The sequence below is a fragment of the Mesoplodon mirus genome (genome assembly GCF_964341445.2).
Source record: "Mesoplodon mirus genome assembly, chromosome: X".
NCBI lineage: Eukaryota > Metazoa > Chordata > Mammalia > Artiodactyla > Ziphiidae > Mesoplodon > Mesoplodon mirus.
In genome coordinates, this window is record NC_138981.1 from 34,814,550 (window position 1) to 34,841,418 (window position 26,869).

Sequence of the window (26,869 nt, forward strand, 5' to 3'; positions counted from 1 at the left end):
CTGCAGGGGGTACATGTTTGATCCCCGATCGGAGAACTAAGATCCCACATGCTCCATGATGCGGTCAAAAAAAAAAAAAAAAAAAAAGAAAAACTTAGGCTAAAACAGAAAATAATTAAAACACTTAGCAAAAAAAAAACCCCCAAAACAAAAGAATAACAATTATTTTAAAAAATTAAACTAAATTAAGGATGGCATCAATAATTCAATATATATTTTGCTCTAGATCAGGGGCCAGCAAAATTTTTCTGTAAAGGTTCAGATAGTAAATATTTTAGGCTTGCAGGCCACGTGATCTCTGTCACGAGTAGTAAATTCTCTCATGGTAGTACAAAAGTAGCCACAGACAGTATATGTGTGTGACTGTGTTCCAGTAAAAGTTACTTATGGACTTTGTGATATTTTCAAAGAAAAAAATTGGGGTACTAGTTTTTTAAAAACAAATGGGTAAAACCATTAATAGTTACCCAAACCTTGAATGCTCAGCCAAAATTAAGTTGATATGAATCTTGTTTCTGCACTCTGAAGTGAGCTCAATTTACTATCAAAATCCCACAGGATATTTTCCAGTTGTTTTGGAAAGAAGGCAATATCATGTCTCAGAGCCAGCCCAGTGGCATACAGTGAGCAGGCAGTGGGAGTGTCTGCCCACATGGGAAGGCTTATGACTTGCACTGTTTTGCTGTGCATAGTGATAATAAAATGCAGACAGATTTTAGTCAGGTTTTTTATTATTCTTGAAATTGTCTGTCGTCAGTGAAGCCTATTGTTGGCTGTACTCATTGCCTACACCAAGAGGCAGACCGCTTCCACTGGCCCATCCTTGGAACGCCACATGGGGCTAGCCTACATGATGTTCGCCCACATGGTATCATTGGGGGACTGTAGGAAAGCCTCAGACAAGTCTACCATAAAACACCTGAAATTCTGCCATTCACAACAGAAATAATAATGATAGAAGTGGAGCATTACCATTCATTGACTGTCTACCATGTGCCAGAAATTATGTGTTAAATGCTTCATCTATATTTGAAAGATGAGGAAATGGAGTTTCTGAGAGGCAAAATAACTTATCCAAGGCCACAGAAGGGGGCCAGATTGGGGGGGATTCGGGACTGGGTGCAGGGAGTGAGGAGGGTGGAGAAGGCGACGTGAGAAACCTCAGGAAAGAGGATGCGTAAAGTCATGAGAAGAAGTGGTTCTGAAGAGCCTAGGGGCAGGACAGGAATAAAGACGCAGACGTAGAGAATGGACTTGAGGACACGGGGAGGGGCAAGGGTAAGCTGTGAAAAAAGTGAGAGAGAGGCATGGACATATATACACTACCACATGTAAAATAGATAGCTAGTGGGAAGCAGCCGCATAGCACAGGGAGATCAGCTCGGTGCTTTGTGACCACCTAGAGGGGTGGGCTAGGGAGGGTGGGAGGGAGACACAAGAGGGAGGAGATATGGGGATATATGTATACACATAGCTGATTCACTTTGTTATACAGCAGAATCTAACACACCATTGTAAAGCAATTATACTCCCATAGAGACGTTAAAAAAAATGTATGTGAATAAACAGCTCATGAGCCGGGAACTTGAAGTGGCTATTAAACATTGGGGGAGAAAAAAAAAAAGAAAAAAAGTCGTGAGAAGAGAGAGTTGCATGAGAAACATATGAAAGGGTAGGGTTGGAATGAACGAGTGTGTCACAGGTTTCCCATGGCTGCCTTTCTTCCCCAGTGTGTCCTTCCCCCTCATCTTGAGCAGTTTCTTTACAGCTAACAATATGCAGAATGCTTCCAGATTGCTGCTGTCAGAGGAGCCAGGGGTTTTCTGTGTCTGCTGAGCCTGCGGAATGCTCCCTTGTTCAGTTTGTCAGCTATGCTGCAAACAAAGACTGAACCATGTGACCAGTCGTCATATAGAATTGCTCGAAAAGAAAACTTACTCCATACACATTTATAAAGAAGCTTAAGTACTCATTGAAGCCTTCTGCCTAGCACTTTGACACAGTATTAAAAGAACACCACCACCACCACCACTGAAGCAGCATTCACAAGCATCACCATATTGTAGAATAATTAATTACCGTGGTTTGACTGGTATATAAGATCACCTTTTCTAACCCCTAAAAGCCATCTAACACCTTTCGAAAAGTGAGGTGATTGCATAAGATGTAAAGGTAGTTTTGGTCTCATAGAAAGATTTCAGCATTTAACAGGCTCAGGGCCTTCCTCGTTCAAAAGAGGTGTGTCCTATTTTGGCAACCCAGGTCTTCTTCCTACGACTCTGTAGACATTTTAAGTATGGCCATAGCTGTCATGTAGTAAACGACCTCAACTAAGGTGAATACTAAAAGCACCTCTAGTGAGAAAAAGAAAAAGAAAAGAACAGAAAAAATAAGATGAAAAGCATGTCTACAATGGGTAAAAAGGGAAGGGCGAGACAGGGAAGTTATCATCATATTCACTGAAATTGAAAGTAAATGTTAAGTGGATAGAAAGTTTTAAAGTTAGGAGACTAAAAGTGGTCCTGCAACTTCAGTGTGCATCTCTTTGACCTGGAGGGATTGTTAAAACACAGATCACAAGTCCTCACCCTGAAAGTCTCTGATTCAGAAGGTCTGGGCTTCCTTGGTGGCGCAGTGGTTGAGAGTCCGCCTGCCGATGCAGGGGACACGGGCTAGTCCCCCGGTCTGGGAGGATCCCACATGCCACGGAGCGGCTGGGCCCGTGCGCGTCCGGAGCCTGTGCTCCGCAACGGGAGAGGCCGCAACAGTGAGAGGCCCGCGTACCGCAAAAACAACAAAAAAAAACAAAAAACAGAAGGTCCGAGGTGAGGCCCGATAATCTGCATTTTTAGCAAGTTTCCAGGTAATGCTGATGATGCAGGTGTGGGGACCACCCTTTAAGAACTATTGGACCAGAGCAATGCTGCTTACTCTTTTCAAACTAACTACTCCTGATAGCAGAGGAGAGCAGGCAACCACGGGCTGCATGTGTGAATCCTGTATCTACCGTTCACCAGTTCTATGACCTTGGCCTAGGTACTTGACTGCTCTGTGGATTTTGCATTCTACTCTGTGACATATCCCTGTTCTTTTTCATATAAGAATGGCACCCCCTTAAATCTTTTGAGTAAAATGTTACGTTCTAGGGTAAGACACTGATCTGCAAACCCCACAGCACGCTAGAATCACCAAGGAGACTCGAAAAAATGCTGATGGCTGGTACCCATCCCCAGAGACTCTTAACGTATTAAGTATAAGGTTAGCTTGGGAAGAGGCATTTTAAGAAAGTGGTTGGTGTAGTTATAACAGGACATGGTGTAGCTCGGTGAAACTATGTAAGCCGAGGCTACATGCATCTACATGGAGAAATAAACCCTCAAAAAAGCAACAGGACATAATCACATTATAACACAATAATACTTCTGTAAGGATCAAACACATTTAAAACAATTCCACATACATAGATGGTAAAAGTGTGAGAACTTGGACAGGAAACATAACCTACACCCCCAAGGTAATATTTACCTCTTGTTAGGAAGGGGCTTGGAGGATGCCATTGAAGCGGCATACAAAAGAAACTTCTGGTGCAAAAATATTGAATTACTTTTAAAAAAAGAAGGGGAGCAAGTGTGACAAAATGTTAACGTCTAATACATCTAGGTGGGAGTTAGATGAGTAATTTTTCTATCATTATATACATTTCTGTTGTGGATTTGCAAGTCGTAGAAAGGGAAGCTACATCTTCTATGCTCAGGGAGTGTGTCAGTTGTGGACCCTGCTGTGTGGTACTGAAAAAGACAAGGGGAATCTATTGCACTGAGAATTCTCAAAAATACTTGGCATGGGGCCCTTTTATGCAAGGAGAGTCTTGTAGGATGAGAGCTGTCAGAACACATTTGGGAAGCACTGCTTTACTGAATGGTGGACACCATCATCCAGCGTTCGGTATCATTATATGTCACCCCCAATGAGTGAAGACACAGACTTAAGCTTGTAAAGGATGGACTGTCATAGTCATGCTTGAGCTCCCACCCCTGCTTGATAGTAGGAATCAGGCAATTTAGATCTGCAAGTAGTTCAGAGTCAGGAGGTAGGTCACGGGTCCTCAGTGTTGCACCCACGTTCAGAGATTCACTAGGATTCTTGGAAAAGGATTCTTGGGAATCAGCATATAGGTGCAGTCGGGGCTGAGATTTATCACAGCCATGTCGTAAGGATACAGAGCCAGATCCTAAGGGGACAAACACAGGCGGAGTCTGGAGGAATCCATGTGTACGCCTCCCATGAGGGGCCACACACAACATCCTCTTCCCCCAGAAATTAAAATGCGGTATCATGTGTGCAATGCTTTTGCCCAGGGAAGCCCTTTGAGACTCAGTTTAGGGTTGTTTTTTGTTTTTTACTGGAGGCTGGTCACATAGGCACCCTCTGCCTATCAAGTAGCAGAAGTCCAGACTTCCAGAAGGAAAGTAGGTGTCAGAATAAAAGACGTTGTTTGTATACGGTCCAGGCACAGTAAAAAGTCGTATCAATTAGGGAGTATTAAGTACCGCCCCCCCCCCCACCGAAATCGAAGCTCCCAGACACCAGCCAAGGGCCAAGTTTGCAAACAGGCCTTTCTGAGGGTACCAGCCTCAGGACTGCTATGTTCTTGTGTCTGCAGAGGACAGTTGGCGGAAATCTCAGATACTACCATCGCTAGTATTAAGGAACCCTACAGGATAGAATGATGGGGTGAAACCAACAAGGTGAAGCCTATTAAGGGAAGACAAGAGCTTTGCCTTAAAGTCCAAAAGATCAATTCCGAGTACTGGCTGGAGGAGACCCAGCTTGACAGCAATTAATGAGAAAAACCCCAGGGGGGTTTGCTGCTCAATATCAATTAACGATGTTAACTGAGCCATTGGAAAAACGAATTGAAACTTATTCTAAATTAATGGGCGTGTCATGTCCAGATCAATGGATGTAGAACTCCCATGGTATTCTGAAACGACCAAACGTCGTTTGGAAGATGTATGCACTTCTAAGGCTTTTATTCTAATACATGGATGAATAAATAAAAGATGTGTAGTAGGTAGTGAGGGCTGCTAGAGTGACACATGTATGAGCAGCCTTATCATTTTTGAAATGAGGCTTTGAAAATTTTGAAATGAGTCTGGGAGATTCTCTTTTGCTCCATTTAGCAGAATTGAGACCAGTGGAGGCAGCTTTAGGAGACAGATACGGAGACAATATAAAAAGGAATGAGAACAGCCCAGCTATGGAATTAGCTGACTTGGGCAAGAATGTCTTCCCCAATAATGGAAGTATTCACTCAGCTGGATGAACATGTGTCTCTAGACTGGAGGAGACATTGAAACTGAAGATCTGTAGAGTCTCTTTCTACTCTACAATGCTTGACCCTGTGGTCCTATTAATTTAGACGTTTCCACTGTGCCCATGGCTCAGAGGCTGCTGAACGGACGGTCAAAGGAAGAACAGGAGTCATGACCTGTGCCCGGTGTCTCAGTCTCATTTGGAGTGTTGCTGCAGGAACCCCGGGGATGCTCCCAAGCCCTGGGGGCTCATTTCATAACATTGCCTCATACAGGCAGGCCCTAAAAGTTTTGGAGATACAACTTTTCACTGGCAAGATTCATGCTTGAAATTTCGCCTCTAGAATTAATCTTCTAAGGATTCTGTGACAGACATCAAGACACTACCTCAGTGAAGGACTCTGTTAAATTTGAGATGCAATTTCAGTATACACCAGAAAGTTCCTTAGTCCCAACTGACCAGAGCTTCTCACGTTATACCATTAAGCATTCATTTTTCTGCATCTTCCTAATATGTCAACTTTCACAAAACACCCACTAAAAATAAATACCCCTGAGTGAAGTAGTGCTTTAGCTAATCTCATGTGAATCAGGGTTCTCTACATGTTCCATATTATGTAAAAAAATATTGATTTCTATCAGGAAAAATTCAGTTGTATCAGTAAAAAAACAAACAAAACATTGTGTCCCCACCATGCCTCTATCTGTTTTATTTCCTCATATACTTGACTCCCTGGACTCAGTCTCATTCAAACTTACTTCCTAGAAACAACCAGAACCCTAGTCACAGCCAGCTCTCTGCCTGCCCTGCAGCTGTACCCTGCTAATGCCTTTGGCTGGAGTAAAACTCACAGCCATGCAGACGGATCTCTCTTGAAATTCATAGTGCAAACCTCGCGTGGGCCCTTAATGCAGCTGGGCCATCAGACTATTCTTCCCCAATCTAGTCACTCTCGCAAAAGTGTATCTCAGACTTGAGTGTGCTGTCAGTCACCCGGGGGTCTTGATAAATAACACTTTCTGATCTTGCCTTTGAGTATGAGAGCCTGTGTTTCTAACAGGCCTCCAGGTAAGGTACAACACAACAGTGTATATATGTCCATGCCACTCTCTCACTTTGTCACAGCTTACCTTTCCCCCTCCCCGAGTCCTCAAGTCCATTCTCTAGTAGGTCTGTGTCTTTATTTCTCTCCTGCCCCTAGATTCTTCAGAACCATTTTGTTTTGTTTTTTTAGATTCCATATATATGTGTTAGCATACGGTATTTGTTGTTCTCTTTCTGACCGACTTCATTCTGTATTACAGACTCTAGGTCCACTCACCTCACTACAAAGAATTCAATTTCGTTTCTTTTTATGGCTGAGTAACATTCCATTGTATATATGTGCCACATCTTCTTTATCCATTCGTCTGTTGATGGACACTTAGGTTGCTCCCGTATCCTGGCTATTGTAGATAGAGCTGCAGTGAACATCGGGGTACATGACTCTTTTTGAATTATGGTTTTCTCAGGGTATATGCCCAGTAGTGGGATTACTGGGTCATATGATAGTTCTATTTTTAGTTTTTTAAGGAACCTCCATACTGTTCTCCATAGTGGCTGTATCAATGTACATTCCCACCAACAGTACAAGAGGGTTCCCTTTTCGCCACATGCTCTCCAGCATTTATTGTTTGTAGACTTTTTGATGATGGTCATACTCACTGGTGTGAGGTGATAACTCACTGTAGTTTTGATTTGCATTTCCCTAATGTTTAGTGATGTTGAGCATCTTGTCATGTGTTTGTCGGCCATCTGTATGTCTTCTTTGGAGAAATGTCTATTTAGGTCTTCTGCCCATGTTTGGATTGCGTTGTTTCTTTTTTTGACATTGAGCTGCATGAGTTGTTGTATATTTTGGAGATTAATCCTTTGTCAGTTGCTTCAATTGCAAATATTTTCTCCCATTCTGAGAGTTCTCTTTTCATCTTGTTTATAGTTTCCTTTGCTGTGCAAAAGCATTTAAGTCTCATTAGGTCCCATGTGTTTATTTTTGTTTTTATTTCCATTTCTCTAGGAGGTGGGTCCAAAAGGATCTTGCTGTGATTTATGTCATAGAGTGTTCTGCCTATGTTTTCCTCTAAGAGTTTGATGGTGTCTGGCCTTACATTTAGGTCTTTAATCCATTTTTAGCTTATTTTTGTGTATGGTGTTAGGGAGTGATCGAATCTCGTACTTTTACATGTCCCTGTCCACTTTCCCCAGCACCACTTATTGAAGAGGCTGTCCTTTCTCCACTGTATATTCTTGCCTCCTTTAGCAAAGATTAGGTGACCATATGAGCGTGGGTTTCTCTCTGGGCTTTCTATCCCGTTCCATTGACCTATCTTTCTGTTTTTGTGCCATTACTATACTGTCTTGATTACTGTAGCTCTGTAGTATAGTCTGAAGTCAGGGAGCCTGATGCATCCAGCTCCATTTTTCTTTTTCAAGATTGCTTTGCCTATTCGGGGTCTTTTGTGTTTCCATACAAATTGTGAAATTTTTTGTTGTAGTTCTGTGAAAAATGCCATTGGTAGTTTGCTAGGGATTGCATTGAATCTGTAGATTGCTCTGGGTAGTAGAGTCATTTTCACAGTGTTGATTCTTCCAATCCAACAACATAGTGTATCTCTCCATCTGTTTGTATCAACTTTAATTTCTTTCATCAGTGTCTCATAGTTTTCTGCATACAGGTCTTTTGTCTACTTAGGTAGGTTTATTCCTAGGTATTTTATTCTTTTCATTGCAGTGGTAAATGGGAGTGTTTCCTTAATGTCTCTTTCAGATTTTTCAGCATTCGTGTATAGGAATGCAGGAGATTTCTGTGCATTAATTTTATTTCCTGCTACTTTACCAAATTCATGGTTTAGCTCTAGTAGTTTTCTGGTAGCATCTTTAGGATTCTCTATGTACAGTATCATGGCATCTGCAAACAGTGACAGTTTTGCTTCCTCTTTTCCAATTTGGATTCCTTTTATTTCTTTTTCTTCTCCGATTGCTGTGGCTAAAACTTCCAAAACTATGTTGAATAAGAGTGGTGAGAGTGGGCAACCTTGTGTTGTTCCTGATGTTAGTGGAAATGCTTTCAGTTTTTCACCATTGAGGACGATGTTGGCTGTGGGTTTGTCATATATGGCCTTTAGTATGTTGAGGTAAGTTCCCTCTATGCCTACTTTCTGGAGGGTTTTTATCATAAATGGGTGTTGAATTTAGTCAAAATCTTTGTCTGCATCTACTGAGATGATCCTATGGTTTTTCTCCTTCAGTTTGTTAATATGGTGTATCACATTGATTGATTTGCACATATTGAAGAATCCTTGCATTCCTGGAATAAACCCCACTTGATCATGGTGTATGATCCTTTTAATGTGCTATTGGATTCTGTTTGCTAGTATTTTGTTGAGGATCTTTGCATCTATGTTCATTAGTGATATTGGCCTGTAGTTTTCTTTCTTTGTGACATCTTTGTCTGGTTTTGGTATCAGGGTGATGGTGGCCTCGTAGAATGAGTTTGGGAGTGTTCCTCCCTCTGAATATTTTGGAAGAGTTGGAGAAGGATAGGTGTTAGCTCTTCTCTAAATGTTTGATAGAATTCGCCTGTGAAGCCATCCGGTCCTGGGCCTCTCTTTGCTGGAAGATTTTTAATCACAGTTTCAATTTGAGTGCTTGTGATTGGTCTGTTTATATTTTCTGTTTCTTCCTGGTTCAGTCTCAGAAGGTTGTGCTTTTCTAAGAATGTGTCCATTTCTTCCAGGTTGTCCATTTTATTGGCATAGAGTTGCTTGTAGTAATCTCTCATGATCCTTTGTATTTATGCAGTGTCAGTTGTTACTTCTCCTTTTTCATTTCTCATTCCATTGATTTGAGTCTTCTCCCTTTTTCTCTTGTTGAGTCTGGTTAATGGTTTATCAATTTTGTTTATCTTCTCAAAGAACCAGCTTTTAGTTTTACTGATCTTTGCTATCGTTTCCTTCATTTCTTTTTCATTGATTTCTGATCTGATCTTTATGATTTCTTTCCTTCTGCTAACTTTGGGGGTTTTTTGTTCTTCTGTCTCTAATTGCTTTAGGTGCAAGGTCAGGTTGTTTACTCGAGATGTTTCCTGTTTCTTGAGGTAGGGTTGTATTGCTTAAACTTCCCTCTTAGAACTGCTTTTGCTGCATCCCATGGGTTTTGGGTCGTCGTGTTTTCACTGTCATTTGTTTCTAGGTATTTTTTGATTTCCTCTTTGATTTCTTCATGATGTCTTGGTTATTTAGTAGCATATTTTTTAGCCTCCATGTGTTTATATTTTTCCTGGAATTGATATCTAGTCTCGTAGCGTTGTGGTCGGAAAAGATAGTTGATGTGAACAACCAAATGAAAAAAGAATTCCACCAATGATAACAAGCGCTAAAAACTATACTAAGAAAAAAAAAAGGACAGACAGAACCCTAGGACAAATGGTAAAAGCAAAGCTATACAGACAAAATCACACAAAGAAGCATACACTTACATACTCACAAAAAGAGAAAAAGGAAAAAGCATATATATATATATATATATATATATATATATAAAAAAGGAAGAGCGCAACAAAAGCAATAAATAAACGTACCAATGATAATAAGCTCTAAATACTAAACTAAAATCAACATAAAACCAGAAACAAATTAGACGCAGAAAGCAAACCCCAAGTGTGCAGTTGTTCCCAAAGTCTACCGCCTCAATCTGGGAATGATTCATTGTCTATTCAGGTATTCCACAGATGCAGGGTACATCAAGGTGATTGTGGAGATTTAATCTGCTGCTCCCGAGGCTGCTGGGAGAGATTTCCCTTCCTCGTCTTTGTTCGCACAGCTCCTGGGGTTCAGCTTTGTATTAGCCCCACCTCTGCGTGTAGGTCACCTGTGGGCATCTTTCGGGAAGTCTGAGGTCTTCTGTCCACATTCAGTAGGTGTTCTGTAGGAGCTTTTCCACACATAGATGTATTTTTGATGTATTTGTGGGGAGGCAGGTGATCTCCACGTCTTACTCCTCCACCATCTTGAAGGTCCCTTCCAATTCTTTCTTTTCATTGTGCAAGATTCAGGCCCCACGAATCCTAGATCTGTCCGTGCTCTGACATCTATACCATTACCCTTGGGCCCCAGTCCCCACACACTTGCCCTGAGCTCCTGCCATGCTGGCCTTCTCACCATTCCTCAGACAATTCTGTCGTTCCCTGGTCTCTGCACTGGTCCCCCTGCCTGGAGCCTTCTTCCTCCAAACATCCACATTGCTTGCTTCTTCCCCTTTCAGAAGTCTTTTCTCAAAATTGACATTCACAGGGAACTGTATTCAATATCCTGAGATAAACTATAATGGAAAAGATTATTTTTAAAATGTCTGTGTATAACTGAATCACTTTGCTGTACAGCACAAACTAACAAAACATTGTAAATCAACTATACTTCAGTGAAGAAGAAAGAAAAAAAAAATTCACCTTCTCCGTAAGGCCCTCCCTGTCCTGTCCTCTCCTCTCCTCTCCTTTGAATATGAAGTCCATATCTACACATACTCCTGAAACTTCTTATTCCACTTTCATTGTCTCCTTTCTGTAGCATCTTTCACACTCTAAAGTAGATAGATTGATAATGATTGATCAAGCAATAGATAGATGCTAGACACTATCAACAACCAATCAGGTTATTATGCTTCAAGCTAATTGCCCCTCCACAAGAATGTACTCAATAAATATTTGTTAAATGAATGAAGCACTCCTACATCAAAACCTGTGAATCATTTACTTAGGTCACACACACACACACACACACACACACACACACAAAATGCTCTTCTAAACCAAAAGGATAACAACTTCTAGGATCTTAAGTGAAATGAAAATCAAGATGGAGTCACTATTGCTAAGAGAGCTCTCTAAAATGGATCCGGGAGGCCATTAAGGAAGTGTGACTTATGCATGTCTCCGCCTGGATGGAATCTGATCTTTTGACTTGATGAAGCCTCCCAGAACACCGGCCAGAAACTCAAGATACTTATCTGACAGTGACCCTAAAATAACTCGTGACAGTCTATCTATTATTGGACCCCTACCCTAAAACAACTTGTGTTCCTTAAGGACAAATATTTTCTGACTCAAGTCAGAGTCAGTCACCGTTCTCTCCAGGCAACTTTTAACCAACCATCATGTGGCTTTTTGTCTCTATAAGCCCCTGACTCTTTCTCTTCCCCAGAGCATTCTTTCGGGGTTACCCGAATGTGGGGGTCTCCCAAATTGCAATTCTTAAGACCCCAGATAAACACTTTTCTTATCTGCAGCCTCCTGCATTATTATTATTATTATTATTATTTTTGGTTGACACCCCTTACTGTGCCTTGTAGAAATTTAATATCAACATGATACTCTGTGCCCCAAAATGTGAAAGTGTGGAGAAAATGTGACTCTTTGATTGAAAAGGCCCGGGGAAATATTGTAGGGTTTAGTTGTAGTTGGTGGATGCATATTCTTCTTTTTGGATCGTGTGAGGATTTTTCTTTTAAGACGATTTTTTTTAGAGCAGTTTTAGGTTCGCAGAAAAATTGAGAAAGGTACAGACTTTTCCCATATATCCGCTGCCCAGAGGTTGCAGGTTCTTACTACAGAAAAAGGACAGCATGATGTTTATAGTTGAATGACTGCAGGACAAAGGACAAAAGCTGCCTTTGAAATAAAGCTTCTCAGACGCATGGCTCTTGGTTCAGGAAACCAGAGAATTCTATGGTGGTCATTATTTAGACCAGTGAGGAAAATGAGTACAGCGGAAAATGTGGAATGCTGTGAGCATTGGATACAAGCCAGACGTTTGAAATGATTGTTTATTAACTTCTTTTCTGCCTGAATTTGTTTAGCTTTTTTTTTTTTTTTCTCCTTTTCTCGCCTGAGAAGTGAGGATCATTTTTCCACACCTGCATGACAGGGTAGCATCCAGGGCTCCATTTCCATCACAGTGCAGGAGGGGATGGCGGCAGGATCCTGACAGATGTTAATTTTGCTTCTGTCTCAGAACTTCACGTTTCAGGAAAACTCTTCCTCCTTGTCAACAGCAAATTAAGTTAGAGTTAATAGCTATGTTTCTTGTGTCTTCCCCTGGCTGTGGGCGGCTTCGAGCAACTTCTGTCACTGTGTGAGAGGCTGGATGAGAGGTCACGTTTCTCCCTCTCGCTGAAACAAAAGAAAGATTCAGTCATAATGTTTTCTGCTTGGCTTAGCACATACCCTGGGATGCTTACATATTTTGCATGGCCATTCTAGGGAAATTTTAATTTCAAGAACAGGTAATCCCCTATGAGGATCAGTTGTCCGGGTGGTTAACCGTGTTTGTTCTTCATTTATATTTTACAAACCTATTTGTAGCTTTGGTTCATGTCTGATACTGAGCCTTGCCAGTTGTCAGAGAGCTATAGCTTTCTGTTCACAGCATGATGAACTGGCAGGAGGGGGCCTCCAATGGGCGCTGATGGCTTGTGGGGGCCGAGGGAGGGGCCACACGAGCCAGGGCCTATGAGGGCTTATGAGGTTTGTTACTTTGTTATCCAAGTGAATAAGACACTAGTCTTACTGCCTTCGTCCTGGCACCCACACAGCAGGCTGAGGGACCCTGTTGAAACCAGCATCAGATCGTGTCACTCCACGGCTTCGCACGTTCCCTTGGGTTCTCATTTCACTCAGAGGAAAGACAGAGTCTTCACAATGGCCCCCAAAGCCCTCCTCGATCGGACCCATGCCCGCCTCTTACCTCTCCAGCCTCTTCTATTATTCTCCACCCGCCTCGCTCCATCCACTTGGACCACACTGGTCTTCTTGCTGGGCCTAGGGCACACCAAGCCCATACCCTCCTCTGGTCCCTTGCATTTGCTGTCTCATCTGCCTGGAATTCTCTTCCCCCAGATTTCCTCAAGGCACCCTCCCTCATCTTCCACAAATCTCTGCTTAGAAGTCATCTTCTCACGGAGGCTTACCCTGACTGCTACATTTTCATTAGCACCCTCCAGACACCGCACTCACACATATATACCTAACTTTTCTCTTCTTTGCTTTCATTGTCCCATAGCCCTCTGTCGTCATTTAACATTGTAGATTATCTTTCTTGATTGTTGTATCGTCTGTCTTTCCTACTGTGTACAATGTAAGCTCCAAGAACGCATTGATTTTTACCTTGATATGATGTTCACTGCTCTAGTCCAAGCCCCTGCAATAGCACTTGGAATATAACCAGGTTGAGCATCCATTACTGGTTTGCCAGGACCATCCCAGTTATGCCTGAGGTCCTCGTGTGATTATTAACGGCACTCCCTTCACTGTGCAAAGTGTTAGATGATTAGATTTATGGTCACTGTACACAGAGGAGAGGCTCAGTAACTATATCTTTATTCATTTATTCATTTATTTATTTTTTCATTTCAGTTTATGGACAATGTATCTGCTAGGTTTTTTTTTTTTTTTTTTTTTGGCAGTACGCGGGCCTCTCACTGTTGCGGCCTCTCCCATTGCGGAGCGCAGGCTCCGGATGCGCAGGCTCAGCGGCCATTGCTCACGGGCCCAGCCGCTCCGCGGCATGTGGGATCTTCCCAGACCGGGGCACGAACCCGTGTCCCCTCGGCAGGCGGACTCTCAACCACTGCGCCACCAGGGAAGCCCTCAGTAACTATATCTTAATTGAGAGGCTGCTCCCTCAGGCGTACAAGCTTTTCTAGTTGTGGTTCATGCAAATAGTCAGGACTGGGAAAAAAATCATATCGCTCACCAGGATAAAGCAGCTGAGGCTCAGAAATGGTGGTATAGAAGAGCAGCTGGCAGCTGGAAGGTCAGTCTTTGGGCTACAGTCCATCAGCCTCTGATATTCAGGAGCAGGGTACCAGTCTCCTACAAAGAGCACAGTGGAGTCACTGCTCCTGCAAGAAGCCTTGGGGACTAGAAAGTTGACCGGAGCAGAAATGTAGACTAGCATCCAAAGCAGAAATGTAGCTTTAAAACTGGGGTAGCAGCCAGGTAATCACACGTTCAGTTAAAAACGCAGCTAATGAAAAGGATTCTTGGGACCTCCCTGGCGGTCCAGCGGTTAAGACTTCGTCTTCCCACGCAGGGGGTGCGGCTTCGATCCCTGGTCGGCGAGCTAGGATCCCACATGCCTCGTGGTCAAAAAACATAAAACAGAAGCAATATTGTAACAAATTCAATAAAGACTTTATTTTACATGTTTACTATTTATTTACTTATTTAATTTTATTTATTTTTGGCCTCATTGGGTCTTCGTTGCTGCACGTGGGCTCTCCTCTAGTTGGTACGAGCGGGGGCTTCTCTTCGTTGTGGTGCACGGGCTTCTCATTGCAGTGGCTTCTCTTGTTGTGGAGCGTGGGCTTCAGTAGGCGTGGCACGTGGGCTCAGTAGCTGTGGCACGTGGGCTCAGTAGTTGTGGCTCGTGGGCTCAGTAGTTGTGGCTTGTGGGCTCTAGAGCGCAGGGTCAGTAGTTGTGGCGCACGGGCTTGGTTGCTCCGCGGCATGTGGGATCTTCCCGGACGAGGGCTGGAACCCGTGTCTCCTGCACTGGCGGGCAGATTCTTAACCACTGCGCCACCAGGGAAGCCCTCGATAAAGACTTTTAGAATGGTCCACATGAAAAAAAAGAAAGAAAAAAAGGATCCTTAATGCTTTAGTCTCTTGAATGAACCCTTTGAAGCCTTTACGTATGTTCAAAATCATCCTTTTCTTAATGAAGACTGTGGCTCCCCTTCTACATGCCTTGTTAATCTGTGACTTTCCCTTGTTTCAAAATATATTCTTGAATATCTTTTTTAATATATCTTTCACTTTGATTTCTCATTCCCTGTATTAGTTTTCTGTTGCTGACCTAGCAGCTGGCCACAAGCTTTTAGCAGCTCAAAACAACCCAAATATATCATCTCATGGTTCTGCAGGTCAAAAGTATGGGTTGGATCAGCGGGTTTTTCTACTCTGGTCCCACAAAGCTGAAATCAAGGCATTGGCTGGCCTGGGCACTTACGTGGAGGCTCTTGAGAGCTATTCCCCTGCTAGGCACATTCAGGTTTTTAGAGGGATTCAGTTGCATGCTGCTTTAGGACTGACGCCCCCATTTCCTTGCCGGCCGTTGTCTGGGAGTCGTTTACAGCTCCGGGAAGCTGCCCACATTCCTTGGTTTGTGGTCCCTTTTTACCTTCAAAGCCAGCAAGAGTAGGTCGACTTCCTGTCCCAATTGGAATCTCCCTGACCTGTTCCTCCCTAGCATCTCTCCTCCATTCTCCTCTGCTGCTGCACCTCTGACTGACTTTTCAGCCTTCCTCTTTTGTTTCTCTGGATTCATTTGTTTCTAACCCAGAATATTCTCCCTATTATAAGGTTAACTGATTAATCGCTGTTGATCAGTTATTGTAATAAACTGTAATAACTGTAATAAACAGATTAATTACATCTGCAAAGCCCCTTCACAGCAGCACCTAGATTAGTATTGGGTTGAATAAGCAGGAAAGGGGACTCTTGGGGGAGTCACCTTTAAGAATTCTGCCTGTCACACTCCTCCTGTTTTTGAAAATGTATATTTGAATCTCTCTTCAAAATGTTTAGTGTCAGGCACTTGAGGTGTTTTTACTTGTGAGTATGAGGGCCTCCCTGCCCTGCAGCTCTCCAAATGATGCCTGCGAAGGTGGTAAAATGGGTGGGCAGAACCTTGGGCCGGACTTAAAAAGTAAACTCATTTGGTGAGAACTGATTTGTGAGAGTCCTCCGGCTTCTGGCTGGTACTCAGTAACTTCATTCCTTCCTACCAGCAGAGTGTTTAGTAAATAGCAAAATTCGATGTCAACAATGTGTCTCCAAGTCTCTGATTTCCAAGGCAGGGGAAATGGGTAGGAGGATGTGCACAGGGCTTAGAAAACTCCAGCACGGGAGCATAATTATCAAAACGGTGCACCCGGGAAGTGGAGGTGGGAGGATCCCACGTAACTGAGGCCCACCAGATAGATGTGAATTGTGACAAGGGACATGTGGGTGATGATTCTGAAACTGCCGCAGTAACTCCTCTCTGGAGCTAGGATAGGTCAAAGGTGGTGGTTCTCCAAGTGTGAGTCCTAGACCAATCAGCGTCACCTGGGAACTTGTTAAAAGCATCAGTTCCTGGGCCCCATTCCCGACCTATTGAATCAGAAACACTAGGGATAGGGCCCAGGTGTCCGTGTTTTAACATGCCCTCCAGGTGATTCTGATGCAGGCTGGAAGGAGTCCAACAGTGATTTCAAAGGGATTCCAAGGGGTTCCCCTTTCTGAAGATTAGGCTGCTCTCAAGATAATGGAGAGAAAGGAAACGGGCTTGCTCCCTGGTTGGGGTCCCCTTCTGTTGAGCCATCACACTGCACAAGAAACAGAAAGAGACACATTATCTGCAGGAGGTAAGTGTGTAAGGTTAAAATATCACGGACATTCTCAATTACCTTTCATGCATAACACCGTGTTAGTGGTTTTCTGAGAAGACGTGAGCACAGAATTATTTCCTCTAGAAATTTATACGCAGGACGCAGTTCCTTAACATCATACTTGAATATTTTCTCTAGAATGGGAGTTTTGTTGCCCAGAACCTCTGGGAACATTTTCCAACTTCAGTAATCTAGGACTATACTTAGTGCCCAGGGGCCAGAATATTTAAAATTTGAAAAACATTCCCCAAGAGATTCTGATCAAGTTCAGCGTTTCTCTGGTCCTGGTGAAAGCCATGGAGGAAGGAGTGTTCACGTCAAGGTTCCGACCTGAGCTGAAGGTGTTCCTAAGTCGTTCAACTGAAGCCCTTCAGGTCTGTCAGCTTTTCACTCACGACCCAGGGTGCGGAGGGCCCTGTTACCAGTTTGGCTGCTAAATGGCTGGTGCTGAATAAAAGTAAGGGTCTAAACAGCAACAGTGAGCCCTGTCTCTACAGTGAGCTTCTCCTTTGATTGAACTTGGATGTGGGGCTGGCAAGTCGCCCAGACCATCAGAGAGTGAAAGAATTTATTGTGAGTAAATGCTTGAGGCGGAGGGAGTGGAAAAGGTCAAGGGCACGGTTGAACTCAGACATCGGCTTGGCTTCATAAAGAGAGGCGTGGGCCCTGTTCAAGGAATTGAGGCTTTTGTCCTCTTTTTCTTTCTTTGCTAAATGCTGATTGACTCCCTTTTCCCTGAGACGGTATGCTTTGGCTTTTGTTTTCCTCTGCTTTGTTTTTTGGTTGGCCTGGAAGCTCCATGACCAAAAGAAATGGCTTTTCTGGATGTTTTGTCTTCAAGTTTTGACATACCCAAGTAGCGACTCCTGAAACTTGTTCCTTGAGAGCTGCCTGCCCCCCAGCTCTGCCATTTCCAAACTCTGTAAGCTTGGGCAAGTCACTTAGCGCCTCAGCGTCTCATCTGCAACATACAGATATAATAGTTCTTACCTCACTGGGTGACTTTAAGGGCTGAGTGAGTTCGTAAATGGCAAGTGCTTACAACCGCGCCCCACGTAGAATAGGCGCACAGCAAATAGGAAAATTCTTATTGCTGTTGTGGTGGCTGCTTGCCCTGCCCTGGATCTCTTACTTCTCACACTTCCCGTCTTTCACCCAGTATGTACCACATGCCTGGTGGCCATAACTAGGGGAGAAGACAGACGCCATGGATTGGAGGTGAAATAGTTCCCCAAAGGCCACATCCCATCTGCATTCATAGTACCTCCTTGTCTTCTCTGACTGACCGTGAGTTCCTTAATGAAATGGTAGGAGAGTGAAAGAATAGCAAAGAATTACTTTAATGACCTGAAAATGTGGCCTTTGAGCATCTAGAAATGGAAACAGTAGAAACTAGCACAAACAAATTTTAAATCATTCCAACATAACGTACAGACCGTGTCAGTCAGAATAGGCAACGTCTTGTGCAGGGAAGCCCAGCATTGTAAGAATGTATGACAACAAGGGCTTATTCCTTGCTCACATAACCAGTCTGTCCTGGGGAAGCTGGGTCCCTCCTCCACAGCTCTCTTCTCTGGCCGACTTGGGCTGTGAGGGCAGCCAGCATCTGGAGGGTTGCTGTATTGTCACTATGGCACATGAAGAAGGTCACGAGGGACTTCCCTGGGGGTCCAGTGGTTAAGACTCCGGGCTGCCAATGCAGGGGGGCCGGGTTTGATCCCACATGCTGCAACTAAGAGCCTGCGCGCATGCTGCAACTAAAGATCCCGCCCGCCGCAACGAAGATCCCATGTGCCGCGCTGAGACCCGGTGCAGCCAAATAAATAAATAGATAAAAGAAATATTAAAAAGAAAAAAAGAAAAGTAAAGCTTAACAATAGGATAAACAAAAAAAAAAAAAGAAAACGGTCACGAGGCAAATCATGTACTCGTTCTTAAAGCTGCAGCCCAGAAATCAGCCACTTCTCCTCACATTCCTTTGGCTAAAGCAAGTCAGCCGTCTATGCTTAACTTCCACGGGGTACATTTAATCTTTGAAGCAATATCCTAAAAACTATAAACATTGGAAACTATTGCTTCAAAAGAAATAATGAAAGCTATTTCATATTTAACAGTATAAGGACACAAATGAACCTGAAGTGAATCATCTCAACCCCAAGTGCAAATTATATCAAGTCAGTTTTTTCAGTCTTAACTCCCTTTTTTTTTTTTGGCCGCACTGTGTGGCATGCGGGATCTCAGTTCTTCGACCAGGGATCAAACCCGTGCCCCTGCATTGGGAGCATGGAGTCTTAACCACTGGACCACCAGGGAAGTCCTTCATGTAATACTTACATGATTAGTATACTTTTTCAAAAGCATCACCATAAGCAGAATGATACAATTTTCAGACACTTCAATTGTCTAAGAAAGAACTGCATAAAAAGATCAGTCTCATTCCGATTTTAGGACAATAGAGAGATAAGTGGAATTTTTCTCCCTGACTTATTTGTATTATCCTACATTTGTAGATATATAATTCCTAAAGTGTATTTTTCTGTAATGTCTTTTGTTCCTGGTGTTCAGTGTATGCATATATGTATTCCAATTGCTTTAATTCAAAGAAACTACTTAAAATTTAACTAAGGAAATATATTTTTGAGAAAGTCTATCAAGTTTACTAGGTTGTAAGCATGGACTACAGTCTTTTTTCTTTTAAGTTAACCTTGGTAATTCCAGCTGTATAATTCAGTGTTTGCATTTAAAGCCAACTCTGAATTATCCACAGCTGTGAAATGAGAACAACAATAAACAATATCTTAAATTACTAAGTTTTATATACTTATTTAATCCCTTCAATGCCCAGAAGGAGGTGCTATTATCCCCCCCGCCCCCATTTTACAACTTTAGAGATTGAGGAGAGGCTAAGAGACTTAACTAGGGTGACACAGTAAGTGGCAGAGAGAGCAGGCAAATCCTAGTCTCCCTGGGCACCAGAGTCGGTGCTCCTAATACCACTCTATGCTCAGGTGCTGACCAAGCCCCCCCAGAGTGAAATAAGACCATTTTGATTATCCACCTGAACTTATCCACATGGAATCCCTGAATATATAAAACAAAAACAGGATTACTTAGGGCCAGATAAAAATATATCCCAGTGAGTTAAGAGTAGGTATAATTTACCCAAAAGCATAATGATCACCTACCCGCACTAGTAGAATGAGTCCAATACAACGATTATCTATGTTTAAAGTATATAAGGAGGGAGTAGCAGGCTTTTGTAGGCTAAACGGATGAAAAAACAGTTGTGCTTATAGATAAGCAGCTGAATTCTTAATATTAAAGGAAAAACAACTATTTAAAAAATGGTTTAAACTGGTAGGTATGTCAAAGGCTTCTTTAGTAAAAGCAGAGATGAACAGCAAGGAATATGCAGTAGCTTCAACTCGCCTATTAACCCATGAACCTCCAGGCCTGCCAAGAGACTTAGAGTGGCCAGACGTGTCATAATAGGCTTTTAGTTTTCAACAGGATCAGAGAGAAATCACATTTTAACTCCGATTAATTCCAACATCCTGTTAATTGAATACCTTGACAAGCTGGTTAATGAGACCATGGACGGAAGAATGTAAGATCACTTGTTTTTTATTGTGGCTTTTCAGTTTACATTTCCTTCATAAAGAAAAGCTGATAAATTACATTGGAAAATCTGTATTTGTAACCAGAAAATAAATTGCTATTACAGTAACTTTGCTGGGGTAGGCAGGCTACAGTATAAAGGGCATTTATTTTTAGGTAGATTGCCGGTGTTCAAAAATGTTCTATTTGCAAGGCTAGCTTGGTTAGCCACTATGCAGAAAAGAGTTAAGATAACATGCCTGAGACTGCTTTCGTAAGAATGGTCTGTTAATAAGGTTGGACCTTGCCTGGCTCTGGGAACTTGGATTTTAGGAGGGTTCCCACCAGTCCCAGAACTGATAAGGGTGACTCACTGGGTCTAAGTGGTTTGTGCAGTGTAGTTCCTGCTGGACTCTGCTTTCTTTCTGGGGGGAATTTTGATATATGATTGACAGAGGGTACCTACGTGACCAGCCCCCAGTGAAAAGCCCAAATGCTAAGTCTCTAATGGGTGTCCCAGGGCAGTAACATCACACACGTGTTGCTGCATTTTTGTTGCTGGGGGAAGAGTGCGCTCTGAGTGACCCCTCATGGGAGGAATGAAACCAAGTAGGACCCTGTGGGCCCTCCCTGGTAGAAAAGCGTCTCTGTGTCCCCCGTTTCTTGTCTGTAGAAAAAGGCTTTAGTCTCCTAGACCCTTAGTGAGTTCCAAAGAGCAGACTCAAACATTTGCTAATTAGGGAAGTGAGGGAATGCAGAAACAAAGGAAAAGCAGTCAAGCAAGAAAAGTAATGACAGCTTCAACAGTAGTTCAGCAATAAAACAGTCTTAGTTCCTCCTCAAGACCTCCACATAATAATCTGACGTATATCTTTGAGTTGTTCTGCAAAAACTAAGACTCCCCACCCAGGCGGAGGATGGTGACTACACGCTGACCACAAACAAGTAGACCTCAGACTGATTGGAACCAGAAGTTTGATGATTGATTAAGATTACCAAAACATCACCCTGTTACCTCACCACCAACCAATCAGAAGAAAGTCTTGCGTCCTGCAGCCCTCACCCCAAATGTTGCCTTCAAAAACCCTCCCCTGAAGCCACCAAGGAGTTCTGGTCTTTTGAGCATGAGCTGCCCATTCTCCTTGCTTGGTGTCCTGCAAGTAAATGCTGTACTTTCCTTTACCGCACCTGGTGTCAGTAGACTGGCTTTGCTGCTCAGTGGGCACGCGGACCCAAATTTGGTTTAGTAACAGGAAGAGAGTAAAAGGAAGCCTGCATGTGGATTCCTCGAGGTTCTGCTTGTGTCTTTTCCCCTCGTGATCTGGCTGTATATCCATACTGTATCACCGTAATAAATCTTAGCCATGTGTGACACTGTATGCTGAGTCCCGTGAGTCCCTCTAGTGAATCTGAATGTGGGGATGGTCTTGGAAACCCTTCAGCACAGCTACTTTCTGCAGGCATTTTACATCCACAGGCTTTAGTTTGAAAAGCAGTGCTAAGTACATGTGTTTCATCAGAAGCTTGTAGAAAGATGGTGTCTTGCCCCTGTTCTGACCAGATAAATAAAACTCCAAATATATTTGCAATCTTTGATTTCAATACATCAGCCTGGAACAAACATTTTACACAGTAACAAGCTCTGGAAGAGAATCAGGAAGGCAGTGAATGCACACAGCAGAAACAATAGTTCACTTTTAAAGAAAAGTAAGCAGAAATGTCATTGTTCCTTTAGCCTTGGGGCACAATTATTCTTTGTTCTGAGAATTGTGAAAAAAAAAATCCAAGAAGCCATATGAAGATCTCCTGTGGACTTTAAAAAATATCAGCCAATGGAGAAAGTGGGCAGAGATAGAGGGATCATGTTATTAACAAATGTTGTCTTTTTTGTTTGTTATTTTGTAATGCTTTTTTCTTCTTTAAAAAATGTTTTGCGCTTTGTGTTTTGTGAATGTTGTCTTTTAAAATTACAGTAACATTACCTTCACTACAATATCAGTATGTGTTTTATCTACTCTTCTTTTTAGGTACTGGAAGGCTGTTAAATATTTGTGAACAAAGGAAGAAAAAACATTCACACAGTATGTTTTGAAATGGAATTGAAAACCAAAGAAAAGAACAAAGCAGAGTGTTCACTGAGATCATCACATGAAAAGAAAAGATGCCTGACAGGATTAAAATGCCAATGCCTGGCATCAGGTAAAATTGAAATGTCAATTTCATAATAAATACGTCATGAAGAGATCCTGTAACACAGTATGAAATGTTAGAAAATGACAATGCAGTGCAATGTGCATGTTCTAAGCATCACTGTAGTTTTTTTCCTCATCCTTTAAAGCAATATGATTTTTCAGAGTGCATAAAATACAGTGTTATGACAGCATTTAACACGTTTCATATAGTTTCACAGGGTATTTCCAGAATATGAGTAATAATTTAAGAAAGATATTTCATCTCTTGAGAGTATGGTTTGAAACTCTCTTCCTTTCCTCTACGATTCCTGTGACATGTATGCAACTTTAGCATCGGCCTCCCGTGTTTTTCCGCTTGCCACCCACTGACTACTTTGTAATTAACTTTATTTTTTTCTCCACAAACTGAAGATTTCTTAATGGAAGAAATAGTAAAAGGCTGGCCTTAAGGGGCAATGGGTTTTGCCAGAAAGTTGCAAGAGGATAAGGTTAAAAAGAAGAAAGATAGTGAGAGTAATGAATAGTTTGAGGACTAGAGATGGCATGGAGTTACTCTAATTGCAATGTGAAGCCTATTGAAATGATCTGTCGTTAAAATAGAAGTGATGGGACAAATAACTATGTCTATCAAAGAACTTTAATATTGTCTCAAAAAGGATTATTTTCCAATACTCTCAGTCCAGTTAGAACATATAAATCATTTGTAACAAAGATCTTTTTATTTCTGTTACATTCCTCATAGTAAAGGTGAGTAGAGTTGGCTTCACAAAATTATTTCTAAGACTGTAAACACCTTTAAGGAAGGGAAGTGAATCCATTATTCCTTACTTATATTTTTCTCCCCACATCCTCAGGCTTTTCTCAATGCTTCCTTCCTAAAAGGAATTTGGAGAAAAGTGGAGGGGGTGATGGGGGCAGTTTGCTCCTTTTGTTGATAGGTCGACTTGAAGAAAAATGCACGATATAAGAGTTGTGAGTTTGGTGTTCGTTTTTAACTTTTTATTTTATACTGGGGTATAGTTGATTAACAATGTTGTAGTAGTTTCAGGTGTACAACAGAGTGGTTCAGTTATACATATTACATGTATCTGTTCTTTTTCAAAAATTTTTTCCCAATTAGGATGTTACAAAATATTGAGCAGAGTTCCCTGTGCTACACAGCAGGTCCTTGTTGGGTATCCCTTTTAAATATAGCAGTGTGTACATGTCAAGACCTTACTGGGGACTCTTGCCCAGGAGACAGCCTCTCAGTAGTTCTGAGGGAACTGCTCTGAAGAGGAAGAGGAAGAAGCCTAGTTTATATATGATTCTTGGCTAGGGAATCTATGCAGTCAAGCATGCATCTTGGTAGAAGATTACTGCTATTCACACAGGTATCTCAGGTTAATGATTTTAGTGCTTTTCTATGTATGGGTCAAACTCTCTAAGGGGCTTGTTTTTTCCAAAGCACAGAGTGCCTCATCCTGTTTTTCATCCTGAATTCTTCTCAGGGTACACTGTCAGTCAGTAATGACTTAGAGCTGGGTGCTGAGCAATGCTCTTTGTTCTTCTTTGTTTACAGCTATGTTATAAAAAATTAATTTTACTTTGTAATTCATAATTGAGAGGTGGACTGCAACTCTTATCTGATTTCAGTTCTAGAATTTCCACTGGGTTCTATTTATAGTTCGTACTTCTTTGCTGAGAGTCCCTGTCTGTATTATTCATTGTGAGGGTATTTTTATTTACTTCCCTGAGCATAATTAAAATAGCTCCTTTAGTATCCTTGCCTAATAATTTGGACAACTGAGTCATCTTAGGGTTGATCTCTGTTGATTAACTTTTCTCCTGAAAATTGGGCCACGTTCTCCTGTTTTGTTGGATAATTTTGGATTTTACCCTGGATATTGTGACTGTTATATCATGGAGACTCTGGATTCTGCTATAGTCTCCTGAAGAGTTGATTTTGATATTTTGCTTGTTTGTTTGTTTTTAAATCAGGTATGTCATTTGGCTGGTTTCAGACTTCATGGTCTGAATCTCCTGAGGTGGCAACATCTCAGATTTCAGCTCTCTTACATTTAGCTGTGTTAATTTGAGCCTACCCTAGCACCTGTGCAGTTCAGGGGTCAGCCACAGAATTGAGCAAAATTTGTAGAGAGAAATCGATGCACCCGCACCCCTTGTCTCCTTTCCATTGTCACCCCCTTGCTTTCCAGTGGCTGTGGTTGCTCTGCATTCTATCCTCTATTTCTTCAGGCCAGAAATTCTGCAGATTGTCTGAGTTTCAGCCTCTCCAGGTAGAGATATCTGTGTTTTTTCCTCAGTCTAACGGATGGAAAACTGGTACTGTGCTCCGTTCCGTCTTCCGAGTTTCGACTTCCCTCCAAGATCTACTGTTTTTGTTTATTCTCCTATGCCTCCCAGTCACTGTTTGTTTTATATTATTTTGGGTTTTTTTTTCCCCAGCATCTTAAATTGTTTCCTGTGGCAGGGTTGGACCTAGTAGAGCTACCCAGCTGTACTAATAGCAAATCTGATGGCTCTATGTGATTTCAAATATGACAACTATAAGATGAACTTTGTGACTGCAAAAGCTTCTATGGTGTTTTCGCTAGTGGGATATTATAATAAACATAATCGGCCTAGCTATTAAAAGTGAGCCTACCAAATATAACTTTTCTGTAAGCTATTTAAATATTTTAAAAATAGAATTTTCAAAAGAAAGTAAAATAAAAATAAGAAGTAAATAGAACAATAATTACTTGGAAATTCATATTATAAATTAAGGATATTTGAAGGAAGAATAAGGGGCATCACAGAAGACATAAGGTGAGAAGTAGACACAAAGGCTGTGACCTTGATTCTAAGTCATTATAGATAAAGACATTGGACTTCAGTATAGATTTTCTCCCTCCAAGTCTGATGTGGGTTGGCAGGGGCTCTCGTCCATTCAGTGACTCAGGGATCCAGGTTCCCACCATCTTGTGATGTTGCCATGTAAACACGTGGCTTGCACGACCTCTGCTATAGGGAGAGAAAGAGCCAGAGAGTTGCTTGCACACAGGCTTTTTCTAGCCGGACTTGGAAACGGCGTGCCATTTTTGTCTACATTCCATTGGCAAGAACTCAGTGAAATGCTCCCAACCCATCTGCAAGGGAGGTTGGGAATGTTGTCGTTCTGTGTGTCCAAGAAGAGGAAATGGTACGGTAAACACGTGGCACCTTATGTGCAACGCTCTCCTTTTAATCGAGGCTACAAGATGGGAAAAAAAGATACGGTTTTGAGTCCACATTTCTCTTCTTAATGGGAAAGAAAGTTGCTACTTCTTGCATATTACAAGAATACTGATAGGATCAAGATTACCTCAGAAAAGTATTTATGCAGTGGATCCAAAAGGAGCAAAGGGGCCCACTTACAGTAAAGAGTGATATCTTTAGTTATAGACAGACTGGTATTTGCGTGCGGGGGCGGTGTTTTATAAGATGTTCTTTCTGCTCCCTTTTCTCAGTAGTTTTAGCAACCTGCTCTATATTATAAGGGCACTACGGAGTCTGTAGTTCTTGTACAATAAGATATAGGATATATAGCTTTTATATACAAGAAGGTAATCTACAGCCTATATGGAGGGTAGGAGCACTGAGAGCTTGCCCCTGAGGGTTGGTGCAGCTGGGCTACCTTCATGCTGATTGTCCTTCAACCCCAGGGAGGCTGGTGGGCTGGGCTTTGACCTTTCTCTCTGGGGCTCTCTGCCCTGACATGTGGGAGTGGCCTACATGTAATGCATTCAGGAATCCCAAAGCTTGAAAAGTTCTCCATTTGATTACTGATTCTCCCTTCAAAAGTATTCCCTTCGTCAGATTTGGGACTTAACTGTGCATGGTTGGTTTTATTGTCACAGTTGGGTTTTCATTTTTTTTTTTAACTTAGAATATTTTAGCTGATCTTTCATAGTTTCTCTGGTGGGGTTCTTTGTATTATTGTAACGAACTTTAACCTCTTTCCTGTTTTACTAAGTAAATGTTTAACACAGTTTTTTTTAGCTCCTTTCACACCTATATACAGAGAGGGAGAGAAGTGGAGCGAGAAACCAAAAGATATAGGAATAGATGGCAATTTCTGTATGCGATACAGGATTTTTGTGCAGAAATGATCAAAAACTATTTTGTGAAAGAGCCAATATCTCTGTCACAATCATTTTATGAAGAAATTATTTTATTATTTTAATACAGTACATAATATTTTCTGGAATTTATAATATATATTATAATAATATATTTCTAGAATTATAATACATTAATATATTATTGTATATTAA

At 41.9% G+C, this 26,869-nt stretch overlaps 1 long non-coding RNA gene across 1 annotated transcript in view; it reads left to right on the forward strand.

Annotated features, from left to right (window-relative positions):
* The window catches only part of LOC309796906, a 109,748-nt gene extending 87,248 nt beyond the window's left edge, over nt 1-22,500 (forward strand). The window contains exon 3 of the long non-coding RNA XR_014292520.1: nt 22,407-22,500. This is a non-coding gene — a long non-coding RNA (uncharacterized lncRNA). The remainder of the gene's footprint in view (nt 1-22,406) is intronic.
* The last annotated feature ends 4,369 nt before the right edge of the window (nt 22,501-26,869 follow it).